The sequence below is a fragment of the Dendrobium catenatum genome, unplaced genomic scaffold (assembly GCF_001605985.2).
Source record: "Dendrobium catenatum unplaced genomic scaffold, ASM160598v2 fragScaff_scaffold_1539, whole genome shotgun sequence".
NCBI lineage: Eukaryota > Viridiplantae > Streptophyta > Magnoliopsida > Asparagales > Orchidaceae > Dendrobium > Dendrobium catenatum.
The window spans coordinates 191,726-211,357 of NW_021320001.1; the positions used below are offsets into that span (position 1 = coordinate 191,726).

The window sequence follows — 19,632 nt, forward strand, 5'->3', positions numbered from 1 at the left end:
TTTCAGAAAGATTTTTATATTATATATATATATATAAATTTTGAATTTTACGTACAGTCGTGAACTCTACTTTTCAACCAAAAAAAAAAAAAACTCATATTGACATCTGTGAAATTAGTTGCATGGGAGATCTTTACGCGAACTTTTTGACTATTTTTTATACAGTCATGAATGATAAATCAATGCGAAGGATCACGCGAGATTCTATGCCGCCGACAATTGGGGGACTTGAGAGCTGTCGATTCCCTGAACATTTGAAAGAAAGAAGCTTGTTTTTTTAAAAAAAAAAAAAACTCATATTGACATCTGTGAAATTAGTTGCATGGGAGATCTTTACGCGAACTTTTTGACTATTTTTTATACAGTCATGAATGATAAATCAATGCGAAGGATCACGCGAGATTCTATGCCGCCGACAATTGGGGGACTTGAGAGCTGTCGATTCCCTGAACATTTGAAAGAAAGAAGCTTGTTTTTTTTTTTTTTTGGAAAAAAATTGTGCGAACCCTTTCATTTAAAAAAAATTACAAGTAAAAAAGAGGCTTAGAAATTCTGACCAAAAAAATGAAGCTAGTTCATCATGCAAAAAAGTCACTCCTATAGGAGATATAAGAGATCAAAATAAATGATAGATTATGAATTAGAAAATTACCAATGAGAAATAAAGCAACAAAGGCAAATGATAGAAATTCAGCAAAGATAAGACGACAACACGATGCTATGGTTGCCTGCAGATTGTTTGAGGGGAATGATCTTGAAATAAGAGGAAAATCATCATCGTCTAAGGCTTAAAAGTTCCCTTCAAGTTAGTAATGAATATATGGGAAGGCATCAGGTGAGGCACCGAATAACATCCATCTAAATAAACATCTCTTCCAACTGAGAAAACACTCCGGTAGCAAAAACCAAAACCAATTGCAACCAAAAAGTCACCAAAAAAGAATAATAAGGCCAACATTTAGGCAGGACCACCAAAAACGGATGCAGCCAAACGACAACTGGTATAAGAATTGCCAAATTTCATTTCATTCCTTTTCCTCCATACACAATAAAGAGAAGAATGGATAATAAGCATGTAAAGGCTCTTAGCATTTTTAACAAAGTGCTTCATATCATCAATTATCTCAAAAATTTGAAGGATACTTTGTCTAAATAATAGACCATTAATCCCAAGAATCATCACAACAATCATAAAGAAAGAGTAGTCGCATTCAAAGAAGAGATGAGAAGTACTTTCAGTAGATGAATTGCAAATATAGCACATAATCCTTGTTTTTAACCCACCAACAATAGCCATCCAACAGTAGGATGTGAAACATAGGGCATAGAGTTTATGCCAAACAAATTTGAGTTAAGAACAAGACAAGTTATTTTTATAAAAATCAACTAGAAACCTCTTGATGTTGCCTTCATGAGAAAGACCCCATTTCAGTCATGTAGAATTAGGATCTCCAATCAAATTTTGAGAAATAACATCAGCTAGAGAAAAGGAAGCAGAAGCAGGAATGGCCCAACCATGTTTAATAAGAATCACATCTATACAAGTATTACAAGGAAACATGAGCCTAAGAGAATGAGTGATTTGCAAATCAAAGAGAGATGTCCCATTGCACTAGTGATCCCAAAAGAGGGAGATAGGGCAATTATGAGTAATTCTAAATTTAAAATTATCTCTAGCAGTAGCAACAGTGAAGCAAACAAATTTTCAGAAAGGTGTAGTAGCATGAGATGGTGGGCACCAGAGAGAGGGGCATATGAAGAGAATATCCATTTTGAAAGGGGGAAGACCTATTAAAAAATTTGGAGATATGGGATCATTTAAAGCAGTATAGGGGGCCAAGGGCGCCCCTCTCAACCCTAGGTTTGCAAGTGTTATCCGAAGAAATTAGATGCAACTTTCATGCCATAATGCCACCAAAATTTCAAAAACTTAGCATATAACCTATTGATAGATTTGAGAATGGTTTTAGGTATGATAAACCCCAAATCCAGTAAGCAATAAAGTTCCAAATGGTGAATTTTAATAATTGCAACATACATGCAAAAGAAATAGCTTTAGCTCTCCAAAAAGTAAACTTGTTAGTAAAATTTTTTCATGAGAGGAGAGAAATCAGCCAGTCTAGCTCTCGTTTGGGAGATGATGATGCCAAGGCACGTAATAAGAGTAGAAATGTTGAGGGAAGAGTTAATAATGTTGACATTTGGGCAAGAAAGGGGAAGAATGAGGCTACTTTTATCAAAGTTAATATGTAGGCTAGAGGAGTTAGCAAATAGAGATGATTTGGTTCAATTTGGAGCAATTTGTAAGAGTATATTCCCAAAAAAATTAGGAGATCATCAACATACATATGGTGGGATAGTTTGTGCCCATCCAAAATCAAACTAGCAAATGATTCCTCATTAGAGGGGTTGTCAATAAGATAAGAGAATGCATCCATCACAATGCAAAAGATATAGGGACTCAACGGACAGCCTTGCCCAAGATTACCAGAAGAAGGAAAGAACCCCTCCAGAGAGCCATCAATGCAAACAAAAAATCAAACTTCAGTAATACATGCTTTAATCCATTGAATGAAGGTGGAAGGAAAACCTTTGTGGGCTATTTTAGCTAGTAAAAACTCTCTGGAAATAGTGTCAAACGCTTTCTTGGTGACTAATTTGGCGCTCATAAGCATGAAATTAGAAGATTTTCTAGAATAACAAATAAGTCCCTTGACAAGAATAAAATTATAAGTTATATCCTCTTGGAGATAAAGACAACCTTATTTTCTTTGATGATGGTATGCATGAGTGGTTTAAGCCTAGCAGATAATACTTTGATAATAATTTTATAAATTAAATTGCATAGAGAGATATACCTATAGTCAAATATTGAGCTAGCATGATTTGTTTTAGGTATTAAAGCAGAGCATATGCCTTAACACCTCAAGAAAAGTAGCATTTATCAAAAAAGGACTTGACTGCTTTGCAAATATACAGCCCCACCAGTAACTAAGTAGACTTGTAGAAGTCAAAATTAAACCCATCAGGCCCAGGGGCAGAAATAGAGGAGCACGAGAAGCCAGTCTGCTTGATCTCCAAGTCAGAAACAAACAGAAAGAGGGAGGAAACAATATGAGTAGGCATAATGTCACTATAAGGGAAGCAACTAACATCAGTAGAGGTGGGAGGGGGACGATTATAAAGAAGATGAAATGTTGTATAATGGAGTTAATGTCATCGACATAAGTGGAGGAGTCAGCCAAAGCTACAAAGGAGCCTGAGAAGCTATCTTGCTTGATATCCGACTTACAAACATGCTGAATGAGGAAGCAACAATATGAGTAGGCATAACATCATCATAAGGGAAGCAACTGACATTAGTAGAGGTACGAGGGGGAGAGTTATAAAGAAGCTATAAATGTTGTATAATGGAGCTAATGGCATCAACATAAGTGGAGGAGGAGCTAGTCAGGAAAAGCTATAGAGATTGAAGATCGAGTTTATGTAAATTTTCATTGTCTGAATTCTAGAGTACAAGAATTTGAGATTATCGTCTCCATAAGTAAACCTTTTATATTTGCCCTTTGTATGATCCAAGAAGCTCAAATTGAGAAAATAATGCTTGTCAATATGTTGTTCTGTTCATTAATATACAACAAGAACGACATCAAGTTTTTAACCCAATATATATGATTAATTATATGAATATTTTTTCTCCATTGTGTCTATTAAGAATTAAATTCTCATTTAATAAACAAAGGTCATTTTTGATACTTTTAAACCAAGCCTTCTTAAATCTAGTTCTATCTTTCTCAACATAGGTTATATATAATACATCTATTCTCTTATTTGGGTCAACAAATGGTCGACGCTTTATGTGACCAAACAATCTAAGACGATTTTATCTAATCTTATCATCCACCTTTTCACTTATACACTTATTTCACATTGTGCCTCTAATTGTAAAGCCAATTATTCACTTGAGCATCCTTCTCTTTGCATTACTTAATTTTGTGCTTCTCTTTTAATGTTCATACACTATGTTCATTAATATTAAATAATATTTTTACTTGATAGTTTAAAAGCATGAGAAAAGGACTAATATCTCGTTCAGTTCAATAATTTTGGTTAAATTTGATTCAGATAAATTTTAATAAATTTACATTGAAATGTTTTAATTTTGGATTCATTTGATTGTGCATTAGTATGGAGTTCATATAATTTATCCTAAAATTAATGCAATTTTCTCATATCATAACTTCATAAGTATCCCTAATCTCAATGTAAGTTTGACGGACATGAAATCTTTCTAAAACAAATTGCATTAGAATCTTGTGACACGATATTTTTACACAAAATAATTAATTTAATATTTGTATAAAAATTAGTATATTAGAATGATAAACTTTTTTTTTTTGGGGAAAAAATGATAAACTCAATGATGTTAAAATATAAATAGCATATCTTACAATGATATATTAATATTTGCTCACACATAGTATTTGACTTGTAATTTATTCAATGAGAAAATATTCATAAAAAAATTGATTATAATGTTAAAATTGAAAAGAATTGCATCCCATGATGAACTTAATAGATTTTGAATTTACACTGTGATTAATACACCCATGCGATATATGTCACATACATTACTAATTTTACCACAAGTCTTAGGGACCAGGGTTGTTAAGCTCATCGTTACTCAAAATCCATCGGGACATCATGAGCCTAATTTATTTCAAACTAAAATTAAAATTTAATTATGATGATTTTTAGTTTAGAAGTTTACTTTAAATTAAATATAATATCTAACCAATTAATTAAATATAATATATATTTTTTAAAATAAACATGTTAACAATTAAAGAACTTATTTTGATTAAAAAGTAATAGAAATGTCTTTTTTATTTGATTTAAATAAGAAATGAGCTCTCAATAGGGCGCAATTGAGATAAAGAATTCATATTTTTAACCCTATGCAGTGGGAGAAATTAATATGTGCGGATGGCTGATGCAGAATGTCGTCCGGAGATCAATCAGAATGCGTCACGTCAGTGGTACCGAGCCATGGTACCGAGCAGTATTGAGCCGTTGTACTGAGCGAAGGAGTGACGTGGCGCATTCTGATTGATCTACGGAAGTCGTTAGGCATCCAAACAGAATAATTAATCGTTCAGTGGATACAACTTGATGATGATGATGTTGTTGTTAGACATTATAACTATTTTTTTGTCTTTTATGACTTAGACATGAGCGCTCCACCTAAAATCGGAAGTCATCATGAACCTAAATCTTTTGTTGCAAATTTTTGTTGATCATAATTTGTTAGTTATAGGAGGAATTTTTAGAGTTAATTTGTGGCCATACCATCCCTAAATAAAAATAAAAATAGTATTTATTAAAATAATTATAAATATCTTGTCATTTTATATCATATAAAATTTCAATATAAATGAAAAAAAAAATTAAATATCAGAACTGTAATTTATTATGTCAAAACTTGAAACTTCTAGAATACTTTAAGTTTCCAATCTACCAAGGTTACATTTGTAATTCATGCAATTGCCAAGTTGCTTAGCTAAAAATTCCCAAACGGAAGAGGGCGCTCCTTCCCAAAAAGCAACCGCCTATTTCAACCGAACGGAAACCATCAGCCATCGAAAGCCATTCTTCCCGCTGCCATGAGAGAGCTCGCCTCGACCCTACCCTATTCCTAGGGTGGGGCGGAAGATTGTTCATGAACAGAATCTTCGTGCGAGTCTATCCTTCTCCTTTTTCTCCTTCTCGATCTCTGCCTCTCTTTATGCCTATTAATATTTCCGGATTCAAATCGGAAATCTTTGCTCTTAGCTCTCTGGGCTATGGATCCTCTACTGTTTCCGTAATCACTGGTTTCAACATCATCTACCAGGTAAATGTACGATCAGATCATTTCACGATCTCCACTTTGCTTCGATATCTTAATGGCAGAGAGATCACTCCCAATCCGATGCAGGGGTTGGAGAGGAATCACGAAAACATAACATAGCCATCAATTATACGAGTTTTCTTATCTATTGTTGGAACGTAGGGTAGTTTTACCTTGTTTAGATTGGAATGTGAATAGTTGGAGCTTTTTTTTGTGATTTTTCTTGGACAGGGAGAAGATAAGGGTGAATTAGGAGTGGGTTCTAAGCGTCGGAGTGCCAGGACGGTCGAATGGGGGTTTTGAGCATCAATGTTGGAATCGAGCTGGATATGCACTGGACGAAATACTTTTTCGGATTTGATATTTGCTTGAGGTGAGCTGAAAATAATTTGCCAAGTACTTCAGCTATCTAATTCAACGAAATGGTATGTATAATTTTATCCATTTTTCATTTGGATGCTTTAACACTATATTGCAGTTCAATAATTGTTTTTATTAGGCAATAAAATATTTACTTATTATTATTTAATATTATATATTTTCATATATAATCGTTATTAATAATATTTTCTTATATTACATTTTTTATTGTTTTGTTCTGTTATATATATGTTCCTATTTGTACTAACATATGCTTTCTTTGTAGACAATTTTTTGCTAGCTTAGCTAACATAGCAACAATTGATAAACTCTAGAACGAGTACAACATTTGTGATGCTATACTAATATTTTTCCAAGCAATGGGGAAACTATTCTCTGAGTCAAATACTTTCTTCAAGCAAAATTTGGATATCCATTTCAATCACATGTTCAAATAGGAGGTGAATGACACGCCATTAACCTTCTAGTTTATGTTAGGCTAACTCACCCTAACTTCTAGATTGTTTTAAGGGGCATGAATTTATTGTTTTGTAAGTACGACACAAAATGGTTGACCCAACATTTTCTCTACTTCTTCAAGGTTAGGTGCCACCAAGGCCTCAATTAGTTCTTTAATTGTTCTAATCATTCTCTCCTTACCATTAGGCCGTCATCTTCCATTAAGGGCTAGAAGAGAAAAAATATTTTTTTTGTTAGCTGATAAGGGATGTGAGTGTTTAACTATTGCTAGATATTGTCGATAAGTTATTTGAGCTACATGCCAGCTTTAAGGAGTTAGAGAGGATGTTGAAGGGCTACAACAAGAATGACAAAGTGATACTATATAAAAATTTCCAGGAAGCCCAACTGATTTAGTGTTCAATAAGCTTGAGTTGATTTGTGGAGTTAGTTTTTGACTTGTCCAAACTCATTGAATATTGACTTCAAGTCGTGCATGTATGGCTTGAGTTGTGAAGTTATTTTTGCTTCTTCCAAATTCGAATAACTCCAAATTTTAACCACCTATCTACTTTGGGTAAAAATCATGATTAAACTTCTTATTTTGAACATATTTAGCGTGCATTAAGGTCCATTTGAAAAATTTATTTGATTTGAATAAGATCTTTTTTTATTTGCTTGCTCAATTCACCCCAATTGTGTTGAATTGGAGTTTTGAGAGCCTTCTATTTGTATATTTGCCATTTCTAGACAGTTCTAAGATAAGATTTGGAAGTTATTGAATTTGGGTGACATGTTTTCTGTTGAATATGTTATGTTGAAAGGTGGGACCCATTTGGCTGTTGACTTGTGAATTGGGTCAAAATGATGGTTTCAGCAACTCATCATAATTTGGGCATGCTTGCGATGAGACAGTACATGTGGTAAACATTATTTAGGACATCATATGGTAGAAATTGAGCTCATTAGACATTTCTACCTTTTATTCCCTTATTAAGTCCTTCGGAAGGATTTAGTCAAAATGGAGTATTTATTGATTGCGGCATAGCTAACACGCATCAGTTGGGCCCGTTTTAAGCTTTTTTTTTGGACAACTTTTTAAATTTTTTTTGCTGTTTTCTGAACTAATTTTTTTTAATAGAACGACTAAAATAATTAAATTTAACATAATATGTTGACTTATTAACTTTAATAAAAAATCTAAAAAAATAAATTCATAGATAAATTAGTTCTAACAAATAATATATTCAGTATGGGCAACATTTATGTGTTATTATAAAGAGATTAATTTAGATAGCTCAATATATTATGCAAAAATAATTAAATTTGGAGGTAAAATCAAAAGTCCTTAAAAAGTATGAAAAGGTTTTGATGTATTATTATTATTATTATTATTAATATTTTCATAATCTATAACCAATATGTGCAGTACTATATTAAATAAAAAATTCATATTTTTATAAAATATATTTATGCATATAAATATTAGATATTTGATGATTGTTTCTTTAGTTTCCTTGGATGGTTTAGTCATGCAAACTACGTTTTCACACGTCAAGAAAATCGGTATATCCGCCTAAAATGCACCAGTGCAAACTACGTTTTTTTTAGGCCTGGGGAAGGGTAAGGAGCGAGCTGAATAGTTGGAATAGCGGACTCTGATCCGTGTTCTATGTATGTTTTGGTTAGTTTTTATTTTTGCAGGCTTTGCTTTTATTTTTGTTGTGATCTCTGTTGTTAAGCACTATTGTAAATAGATTTCAAATTATTTATATTTTGGATGATATATAGAAAAATCATGCTGAGATTCAATAGTCTTATACTTTATATTGCATTCAATTGTGGCTCTGTGTAGTATATAAATTGAAAGTTTTGTTTCAGTACATCTCCAACTAGATTTTGGGGTCAGGTGCTACAATCAGATACGAAATTACTTGTGTGTTATCAGGTCATATCAAGTCGTGTTGTGACAGTTAAGCCTATAGTCAAATATTGAGCTAGCATGATTTGTTTTAGTTATTAGAGCAAGAGCATAGGCCTTAACAACCATTGATGTTGGATCACAACTACTCAATCATTGTTGTCGGATCACCGCCGTTCGACCTTTGTTGTTAGTGCTGATAAATTCAAAATCTTTGTCATATGAGTTAGTTTTTATTAACCGTATTATTTGTATTAGAACGTCATAAATCCCACCATTTCCATTAGCCTACCACCACCTGACCACCGTCGTGTGAATGATTAGAAATCAAAGTGTCTGAAATTCATTGAATTCTATCAGATTAAAGCGGAATTTTCTTTAATTGAGCTCATTCTTCCATGTGTTCTGAATGTCACTCAAGCATAGAGTCAAACAGCCTGGGTTTAAGAGCGGAATCACGAAGAGCTGTCAACTACATGGAAGGGCAAAACTTTTGGTTTGAGGGGGTCCCTCGGAGTGATTTGAAGCATTTTTTGTGTGATAAGTCGGTAGGAAAAGCTTACGTATAAAGTTGGTAGCATCAATGAACTTGTACTTTCACTTTCACGATGCTATTTTTTTTTTTTTTTTTTGAAAAAATTTGAACGAAGTCCGTATATTAATCACCAAGAAGAATTACAAGTAAAAAACAAAAATGCCCCAAAAAATTATCATGCTATTCTCACCCTTTACTTATTTTACCTCTTCTCACATGAAACAGTCATCGCCACCTACTCAGCAACACTTTTTCTCGTTCATTGCATTGTTCCTTTTCTCTGTTTCTCGTGCACTGTCCAATAGGTTCCAGTCGCATGCACCATCATGCAGTAGCTAGCTTCCAAGTCAACAAAAGTGGCGTACAAGTTTGGCAATGCATATCTTACTTTATTACTTAAAGATAAGAATGAGCTGGTACGGAAATGAATTATAGGGGGATTGAAATTGAGCTAGATATCTTAATGATGAAATATATTTTCAACTCAAAATTTAGACTTAAAATCTAAAGATCTTAAAGTTTATTATCTTACCTTAGCTAGCATCGAAGTCAACAAAAGGAGCAAAAAAGTTTTGGCAATGCACATCTTTTGTACTTTACATAAGAAAGAGCTTGAGTGAATGAATCGGAGGAATCAAAGTTGGATTAGATACATCAATATTCAATACATTTTAACCTAAAGGCTTAAGTAAGAACTAATTATCTAATATTTTTATATCAGTATATTTTTCAATCATTTGGTGTATAATTAAGTCCAATAATTTGATATGATTTAATAATCATCCTTTCATACGAGAGCTTTCTATATCAATCATCATTCTATTTCAAACAAAAATCTCTCAAGTCAAGTGTCCTGTAATAAGAGTTCACTCAACAATGCAATAGTCGTGTGGGTCATTTGCTCTTAACCTTGTTCAATCATGGTAGAAATAGGCAATGACTCTTGAAAACCTTAAACGGCAAGAATAATTTAATAGTAGTCAAACCATTGGCTCTCATACACAATTTGTTAGGAGAAGTGAACTACCGGGGGCTAAATTTGTGCTATATATTTGTGATTTTTTTTTTCAACCCAAATGTTTAAGCATATAGGTAAGAGAGACCTATTGGCATATATAAACTAATATATTTTTCAAAGACTAAACTTTTTCAACGACTAAATACTCTCAGTTAGCAGAGCTTTACAGGGTAAAGCATCAATTTTTAAGGTCGTTCAATGTTCTTACTTTTGAAAAGAAGATAGAAGACATTTTCCTGGTCAGAAAGATTCATTTCCAGTGAGAAGCCTAACTCTGATATATCTAAAGTGAAAGCAATTCAACGTTATGCTTGCTCGAGCAGATCCAAATTAGCATTTGAAAATAAGGTAAAAAATGAAGAACTATCATGTATTTACATAAGAAAATATGGTGAAGTTGTATTTCTTTTGCTACGGTTTGTGCAAACTTTTCTGCTTCTTTGGTGTTGATGATTTGAAATTTGTGATATTACTTATGAGCCTACATCAACTTCATTAGATCAAAAAATAATTATGGCAAATCATTTTACCATTAAGGAATCATATTTATTATGTGAAAGTCTCTTAACTCATTTTTATCCTCACTTTGTTCTTCAATTTTGCAGAAAATATTATCTGATTTTATTTAATTTTGGGAGTTACTAAAGCTATAAATATGAACTTGGCTAGGGCATGCATATGCGAAATGGTAAGGTTGACTCTATTCTAACTTGAGTTTCATGTGAATTATAGAAAGAGCCACTTCACAACTAGGTATGAATTTGAATGTTATCTACAGCGACGTATCTTCAAACCCTCCATTTGCAAGAGCTTAATGTGCTTGGCTTGGCTGGTTAAAAAAGCTACAAATGACAATGATAATACTGAAGCTTCTTTGGATTATAAAAGTTCCATAAATTCCGGCGAGGTAAATCCTATTTTGTTTTCAATTGAATCTATATCTATACGCCTGTCTAAAGTTTCAAAATTTTATTGAATATAAATTGAAGGAAAAATGCTTTGGGTAAGAGAGCACTGGACAACGAACAAGCCATTTTACTTATGTATTACGTAGTTAACTTGTTTTCATTCGAGTGCATTGGCATTAGATAGTGTGCAGGTTAACAATATTTGGAATGATTTTCATTTAGTCCTAAAATTTTAATACCTAGCAAGTTTTTTGTTAGGCCACTTGTCCATTATAATTTTTGTTATGTAGATGTTTATATGGATTGAAGAACAATAGGTAGGTCATTTAAAGTTTTTTCCCCCTCATGGATGGTAAAATTTATTGAATCTGAATTTGTCCATAGATGCTACCCAGTGTTACTAGTAGGTTAACTTGGTGAGCTAGAATCTGTGAACAAAAATGCAGAGTGCAGAGAGAGAGAGAGTAGAGAGAGCACAGAAGAAGATTAGGGATATCAGAAAGGTAGAATATTCATTATCAGTGTGCCAGGGAGGAGCCTATCAACTTATCAACCTGCACGATCAAAGGCCCATTGCGTCGATTAACGATCAATACCTGAAGACATACCGTACATAAGGATGATTATGTATTTAAAGCATCATGTACTTTTTATGTATTCACTGACATATGTACCTTTTATATTTTAAAATTTTTCTTGTGTTGCAAGAATGCATTTTAAGATCTCCCCTAAAGTTGTGGGCATTTAAAATATTTATCTGGATCAACATCGTGCTACGCATCGAGATCTCCAAATAAATATTCAAAATTTAAGATATATTTGAAATTTCCCTACAAGATGGGGGCATTTTAAATATTTATTTAGGTCAAAATTGTGTTACGCGCTGATATCCCCAAAAAAATATTTTAAATCTCAAAGTAGCAAGTTTATCTCCTTACGAGATGGGGCATTTTAAATATTATTTGGTTGACATCACCTAAATTGTACTTAAATAAATATTTAAAATCACCTAGCTTAATATTCCTTTAAGTATAGAGATATAACAATTTCCGTTATCAGCGCATATGCATGTGATCTTCCTAACGTTTGGGGTGCCACCTTCTCCAGCGTACTAAGATTTTAAAGGCCAAGAAAGAGATTTTAGTAACTACACATTCCAACACGTCGAACTTAAGTAGCTTAAAGTCTTTCAACAGCCTGAAGTTTAAGGTTCAAATGAGTAAATCCAACAAGCCCAAACATGGCAAGATCGCTTACAGCTTCGTCTACTCAACAGGCCATAAGAAAGGTTTTAGTAGCGGAACCCCCACTTTGTAAACCTATTAGTAGTCGTAGTCTATTAAATTCAAGTAGCCAAGTCTATTAAATTCTTCTAATTGATCGGTGAATCAAAGTTTTAGTGCGAAGGATGAGATCAGTGCAAAGGGACGATCGTCATTCGAAATTGGCACGCGATGTCGCCCAAATGATGTCCATCATGAAATGGATTTTTTCGTTGCGTTTGAAACATCATCGACACCAAAAAAACACTATCAACTTGTTCAATTAGAATCGTCTGTCAAAAAAACATGATTCCCATAGCGTTGATGCAAATAAAGAGTAAATTGACGCGCGGCATCGCCTGAATGATGTTCGATCACAAAACAAACTTTGTCGTTAAGTTCAAAATGCTTCAACACCTTCAACACCCAAAAGTGATAGTTAATTTGAGCAATTAAATTCGCACAATATGATTGACACTCATCCCGAGGCTACGACGACCAATTATAGGAAATTGGCATGCGATGTTGCCCAAATGACTTCTAATCATAGAACGTATTTCGCCGTTGTGTCCGTAACGTCATCACTATCCAATATACGTTATAAGTTTGCCCAAGGAAAGTCGATCATGCAATTCTCAAAATCACGCAAAATAATGCGGCTTTGCATAAACATCGCATTGTTGTCATCTTAAATCATTATTAATATTATTGATTGATTTAACCAAAGTAGAAAAGTCAAAACGAGATAATAAATTCACATTAAATTACTGACCTCGTCTCTGTTTTTTTTTTTTTTTTTTTTTTTTTTTTGGGAAAATTCGGGGCTTAGCCCATGTATTGATAAACCAAGAGGATTACAAACTCAAAAACCAAAACGTAACAAAGAATTACATGTAATTCTATACCCCCAAAGCCCAAAAGGAAGAAGAAAAAACAGAATAAGAGGAGGAAAATAGGACTCAGAAAATAAAGGACTACACCCAAAGTACCAAGCCTGGAAAGATACCAGACCACCAATGCGTCAAGCAGCTCGAAAAAGGGCACTGGTTGCCATAGGAGTGCAAGATTATAGATCCAGGACCCTCACAGTGTCCCAAAAAGCAGCACCCCAAAGTCACAGAAATCGCATAAATGCACATCCAGGTTGCCCGAAGACCCTCCATGGATGAGCTATGTGTAGTCCTTAGCTCATCATTGTCCAAACCTCCTCTAATTCCCCCAAAAAAAGCTTCTGTAGCAAAAACCTGTATCTCCCAAAATTTCCAATCAATAATGGACAAAAATAATCTAAAAAATTCAGCCTCCCCATAATAATAGCAGATAATCAGAACAGCAGAAAAAGCGCCCAGGAGCCAACGGAGCCAGTTAATCCAAGATTTCTCTAAATTTCCCATCAAAAATCTCCTTGTTGTTCCAAGTATTAACCTTAGCTTGCACAGCAGAGCAGATTTTTTTCAAAATGGCATCCACGTTACCAATATCTCCTTTGAATCTCCTTTGATTACGTTCTCTCCAAAGGAAATAAATCGTTACCGAAACAGTCATGGAGCAGAAAATTTTCTCCAGTTTAGAAGTGTTAGAATTGTTCCAAAAAAAGTCATAAACCTGAAAAAGGTTAGGTCTCAAATAGAAAGCATTAACCCCAGGCAGCAGCTTAGAGAGGACCTCAAAGGTGAAATCACAACCAAAAAACAAGTGAGAATGGTTTTCAAAGTGCTCAAGACAGAAATTGCAGTGAGGAGGGGCAGGAATACTCCTCCTGATTAAAGAGTCCGCAGTTTTTAACTTCCCCTGAATAGCCATCCAAGCGTAACACGCATAGCGTAAAGCATGTTTTTTATGCCATATAAATTTGCACCAGTCAACATTATCCATGTTAGAATAAAACATAGCAGTGAAATGTTTAAAAACTGGTTTGGCAACACCAACCCAAACCATATCATCCTCCTCTTCAATGCCAATATTTTTAATTTTACCACAAATGTCAATAGGCCAACCCGCAGGGAGGTTCCAAACCCCATTTAAAATGATATCTTTCACCCAGCAACCATTCCGAGAATGGCAGGCCATGCTACTTCCCAAAGAAGTCCCATAATACCAGGGATCCCAAAAAGTTGATAAATTGCTGTTCAGACCAACTTTAAAACTGACAGAATCTCTAAGAGTGTTAGCCTTGTTGCATATTAATTTCCAAAATTTTGATGCCGAAGGGGGAGGAGGTTTCCATGGAGATTCATAGTTTTCTTTAAACCACAAGCTCAAAAGAGATTTAGAGTTATACAGACGCCAAATCAGGGAACAAGCAACCCCATGATACAGAGAGTCTAAAGAGGGAATACCAAGCCCCCCTTTAATCTTAGGCTTAACAACATTTTTCCAAGAAATTATATGCAACCTCTTATCCGTGAGATTGCCAAAGAAAAGGAATTTGGAGCAAATCCGGGAGATAAATTTTTGGCAAGCTTTAGGTATGATAGCACCCCTAATCCAATAAGCAATGGTGTTGGAAATTGTGAATTTTATAAACTGCACCCTACCTGCAAAAGAAAGGAATTTAACTTTCCAACCCTCAAGAAGAGCAGAAATTCTGCTGAGGAGGGGTTGGAAGTGAGAGAATTTAATTCTTTGAGAGGTGATAGGAATGCCAAGGTAAGTGAAGGAGTCCTGCATATTAGTAATTCCAATAGCACCAGCAAGAAGATCAGCATTGTTTACTGCCTTAGAAAAGCTAATTGCACTCTTAATAGGATTGATGCCAAGGCCAGAAGCCTCCTTGAAGGTGGTCAAAATATTAGTAAGGTTCTCAAAGTTCTGGAGAGAGGCTTCACCAAAGACAAGTAGATCATCCGCATACATGAGATGGGTAATGCTGAAATTTTTATACTTCAAGCCCACAAAAGAAGCTAGAGAGTTGAGGCTTTGAGACAAACCATCCATTGCAATACAGAAAAGCAATGGCGACAGAGGGCAGCCTTGTCTAAGTCCAGAGGAAGATTTAAAGAAACCTTCCAAAGAACCATTGAGACAAATCGAAAAATAAACATCAGAGATGCAACCATGTATCCATTTGATGAAAAGGTTAGGAAAACCTTTCTTTCTCAGCCTGTCCAAAAGGAATTCTCTAGAAATAGAGTCAAAAGCTTTTTTGATATCTATTTTTGCACAGAAAATTTTTTGTTGTCCCTTAAAATGCTTAAGCACTTCCGCAGCAAGAATGATGTTGTCGGTAGAAATTCTCTTAGAAATAAAGCCAGATTGATTTTCACAAATAATATGTGGCATAATAGGTTTGAGCCGATTAGCAATGATCTTGGCAATAATCTTGTAAAACACATTGCATAGAGAAATCGGTCTATAATCAGATATATAATAAGAGTGGGAACTTTTAGGGATGAGTGTGATGGCGGTAGCTTTGACCCCCTTCGGCAAAATACCTGATAGAAAGAAGTCTTTCACAGCTAGACAAAGATGATACCCAATGATGTGCCAAGATCTTTGATAGAAAGCAAATGTAAAACCATCAGGCCCCGGAGAAGAGTCAGTTTTACCCGCAAAAACCGCCTCTTTGATCTCAAAATCAGAGATAGGGATAATCAAAGCATCAACAAGATTAGTGGGGATCTTGTTCCCAATCGGGATATTGCTAAAGCTCTCCTCAAGGGGAAGAGGGGCATTGAAAAGATCAGAGAAATGCATCACAAAAGCCTCCGCCATATCCCTGTGAGAATGGAGAATCCTCCCAAGATAGTTAATCTCCTTAATATTATTCTTATTCTTTCTATCTCTAATCTTGGCATAAAGGAAGCCAAGATCATCTTCACCTTGAGCGAGCCAATAAGCTTTAGCTCTCTGAGAGATCCAAGAAGACCAATAACTTTGAAGTAATTCTAATGAATTAGATGCTCTTTTAAGAGAAACATTGAGCCCAAGATCAAGGGGGTTACTTTGAATTTCATTCAGGTAGTGAAGGTGATTTCTTTTAGCTTCCAGAATAGCTTTGGACAGGTTAGAAGAAGAAGCCCAGTTCTTCTCTTTAGTAGCAAGTTTGATATCTCTTAACAATTTGTAGAAGGAATGGATAGGACTAGCCCTGAAAGGATTCTCCAAAGCTTTAAGCATAATCTCCCAAAATTCATCAAGTTGAAGCCAGAAGTTCTTAAATAAGAATCTAGAGACAGTTTTAACCGCTTTATTTGCCATCAGGATAAGAGGAGAATGATCGGATCCAGAAGGAGCTTCAATCTTGTAATAAGCAGAAGGAAAAAGGTCCAGAAATTCAGAGTTCACCAAAATCCTATCCAGCTTGATATGGATAGGAAGATCAACACGCTGATTAAACCAGGTAAACTGAAGACCAATCGAAGCCAAATCATGTAAGCCACATTGAAAGACAAAGTTATTCAATTCCCCAAGTCTCCCAAGAGGGGGTGAAACACCTCCAGCCTTCTCAGATTCATACCTATAGCAATTTAAATCCCCCATAATAACCCAAGGGGAATTGATATTATGAGAGAGCATTAAGAGATTGTCCCAAAGCACTTTCCTGTCTTCAAAAAGGTTAGCGGCATAAATGACGGATAAGAAAATAGGAGGAGATGAACCAGCAGAGTAAATCCCATGGATCATTTGAGAAGAAATGAAGGTAGGAGAGAAGGACACATGGTTAGCATCCCATTTAATCCAAATCCTGCCTGGATTAGAGAGACTGAAATTATCACAGCAATTCTCATTCTCAAAAAGGGAATGAGAGTAAGCAAACCATTGATCAGAAGCCCACGATGAATGAACCTTAGCTTCAAGAATACCAACAAGCTTAAGACAATAAGATTTAATCAAATCTTTGCACATACCAACCTTGAGAGAGTCATTAAACCCTCTCACATTCCAAGTTGCTAAATTTGGAAAGAACATGATTAACGGGATTTTTTTGCCTTCTTGGCAGTGGCTTTGACTTTTGGTTTTTTTGAGGGGTCTTTGTCTTTCTTTTGAGAGGAAGCTTTGGATGAGGAGCCGGTCATCTCAGAATTTTTTGACTAAACAGTTTGAGAGGAGCAGGAAGGGTCCTCAAGATCTAAAACATCATCTTCAATCTTGTCAGTGGAAGCAAGATTGTCCACCAGGAGAGAGGCAAAGCTGTTGGCCAGCACCACTTGAGACGGAAGTAAAGATTTAGAGGAGGGGGAAGGAACATAAGAGGGAGGGTCATTGATAGGGAGATTTAAGTTAGGAATTTCCTGATCCGACCCAGGAGGAAGGGTGTCCTGGCTATCAATTTGAAGAACAGAGGTGGGCGGAGGAGCCACCAAAGCAGGCTCTGGAATTAGTTGAAGAGATGGGTTTTTGTTATTGTCACCGACAACAGGCAAAGTAGCAGGGGAGGGATTTCGGGGGCCAGGGAGAGGAGGTTTAGAGGTTCCAGTAGAGCGATTCATTGGATTCCTGCTTTTACTTCGACCACGCACAACCCGTGGAGGAGGCATAGGTTTGGGGTTGGGATTTGAAGAACAAAGGCCAAATGGGTGAAACAACGAACCACAGCCCTCGCACGGAATGGGCTTCCAGTCATAAACCACTTTCAAGTTCAAGTCTTCCCCATCCATATCAAGCGGAATTTCGTCCGGTAAAGTAGAATTTTTGTTAATTTGGACACAAACTCTAGCAAAAGTCAAACGAGTTCTTCTAGCAGTGAGAGCATCAACAGATATCGGAACACCAATATAACTTGCAATTTTAGAGATACCAGAAGGCATCCATAAAGCAAGAGGGAGATCCAAGATCTTTATCCAAATTGGAATTGCAGCGGACTCATCTCGTTTGGGTTTGAATTTCGGATTCCATTTCTGCAACACAAAAGGCTTACCCAAAAGGAACCACGGGCCGCCGGAGAAAACCATTTCCATGTCTTCTGCAGAAGTAAATTTAAGTAGGAAAAAACCGTCCGCCAAAGACAGAAGAGAGAAGGAACCTTTCAAAACCCAGGCCTTGTTCATTGCAGCAAGAAGCCTTTCATAATAAGGGCGTTGTCCGATAGAGTATCCAACCAGAGTATGCGTCCAGATGTTAGCTCCCTCCGTGAAATCAGGCGCCTTGAAGGAAAGTTTTTTGGTAGGGGCAACAAAAGACATCGGGAAATCGAAAGTCTTGAGGGAAGGATTCGAAAGATTATCAGCATAGGAAGTGGGAAGAGTGGATGGGGCAGCTCCCAGCACCGAAGCGCTATTAAGTGGTGGGAAAATCGCAGGATCCAACTCCATAGTGAGATGGAGGCGGGAAAACGGCCGCGGCGGCCGGAGGTGAGGAGAGGAAAAACAAAATCGCCAACCCTAGAAAAACCCTAGCAGAGCTCCTTTTCGCAGCTGCGTGATCTAGTGGCGTTCGATCCCGTCCTCTTTGACCTCGTCTCTGTTGAAAGTCTCTATTAAATCTTGTAAAATCAGTTGAGCTTGCGTCTAAATCCCACAAATTCTGATGTTAATCAAAGCTCATCTGCTCTTTACCCGTTGTTAAAAAGAGGCGGAATGAAGGCTATAGAGTTTTGTCTTCGCCAAAAAAAGCTTCTGCCCTCAATCAGATAGCAATCCCTCGCAGCCAAACAGCCACGACCCTTCTTCCGCCTCTACTTCCTGCAAAACCCAACCAACTGCACACCAGTTGCTATGATCTCCTCACAACCAGCCAAATCCCTATTTGTCTGCCCCAATCTAGTCATTCCTCACACCAGCTCCTAAAATCCCTCAACGGACCTCCACCAAGCCTCGAATTCTCCAAGCCTTCACACCTCCGTCCCCAACACCTCACCCGCCAACTTCTCAGACTCCAGAGCTGCACACCTGTATTTCCCGATCTCTTTGTTCGCAAGGAAGCCCAACTTTCCTTCATTGCTTCAATCGAACCCTTGCCTGCCTGCATTTAGCTGCAGATCTCTTTGTGCTTCACATGAAATCCACTCTCGATGGCTCCTCACATGAAATCCACTCTCGATGGCTCCTAAAATCCTTCTTCCACAGCTGTACTGTGTCCTTCCGCTCTTCCCATGAACACTACAACAAGCTTTAAGCATCCTACATCACCTTTACAACTCGCAAGACTTATTTCACCTAATACAACCCACCTAAACTCCTAACTGCCCATTTCAGTCCACTGTTTAAACCCAACGTAAGCCCATAGCTCACATTACTTAGCCCATTCCAAACAGTGACCTAAACTTCCTTAAACACAATCAAATCCTCATATTCTTTTGATCGAAGTCCAAACAATAAGATCGTCGTCATTATTTTAT

The 19,632-nt window shown here is 36.1% G+C and overlaps 1 long non-coding RNA gene across 2 annotated transcripts; it reads left to right on the forward strand.

Annotated features, from left to right (window-relative positions):
* Window positions 1-5,643: 5,643 nt before the first annotated feature.
* LOC110099294 lies at window positions 5,644-11,812 on the forward strand. Of its 2 annotated transcripts, none has more exons than XR_002303434.2 (5): window positions 5,644-5,893; window positions 6,122-6,263; window positions 10,789-10,871; window positions 10,962-11,090; window positions 11,476-11,812. It is a non-coding gene; the product is annotated as an uncharacterized LOC110099294 (long non-coding RNA). The 2 variants fall into 2 exon arrangements; XR_003702936.1 differs by having other exon boundaries at window positions 11,538-11,812.
* The last annotated feature ends 7,820 nt before the right edge of the window (window positions 11,813-19,632 follow it).